The sequence below is a fragment of the Ceratina calcarata genome, unplaced genomic scaffold (assembly GCF_001652005.2).
Source record: "Ceratina calcarata isolate Rehan_Ccalc_2016 unplaced genomic scaffold, ASM165200v1 scaffold390.2, whole genome shotgun sequence".
Taxonomy (NCBI): Eukaryota; Metazoa; Arthropoda; class Insecta; order Hymenoptera; family Apidae; genus Ceratina; species Ceratina calcarata.
This window is the reverse complement of record NW_017162324.1, coordinates 1-619: the sequence shown is the minus strand read 5'-3', so window position 1 is coordinate 619 and position 619 is coordinate 1.

Below are 619 nucleotides of genomic sequence, written 5' to 3'. Positions count from 1 at the left end.
TATTTTACATGCTTTAATATAATGAATTATTCTTAAGGCAATTTCAATGGGAAATTATGTTTTATTTACATCAAAAACTTTCGTCATGCATATATATAGATTAATTTTGATGAATGAGACTAATGTAAATATTTTTTCGCAGAACGAGGAAATTGTCGTCTTTGGAGGTTGTAAAAGCATTTATAGAAAGAGCAAAGGAAGTTAATGGAACAATCAACGCTGTTGTGGAAGATAGGTATTCCGAAGCCATAGAAGAAGCGAAACGAGTAGACGAATTTTTAGAGAAAGCAGAAAATACTAATGCATTAAAAGAGACAAAGCCTTTTCTCGGTGTTCCTTTTACAACAAAAGAGAGCCACGAAGCTAGTGGTAAGTTTTCCATTGGTGCATATAACTTACTTAGATCTACCAATGGGATGTTGTCAAATTTCTATTAGAGACCCTAATAAAAAAGTTACAATGCGTTAATTTTTTATTTGAGACGCCGACGAATAGCAATTCATTTGATTTTTTGCTGCACAGTAAACTAAGTCTCCTAGCATCCCACAGGAAAAAGTTGTTTGATCCAATATTAAAAAGTTATTCCATTTTGAAATGTGTCCGAATATTAATGGAAGTT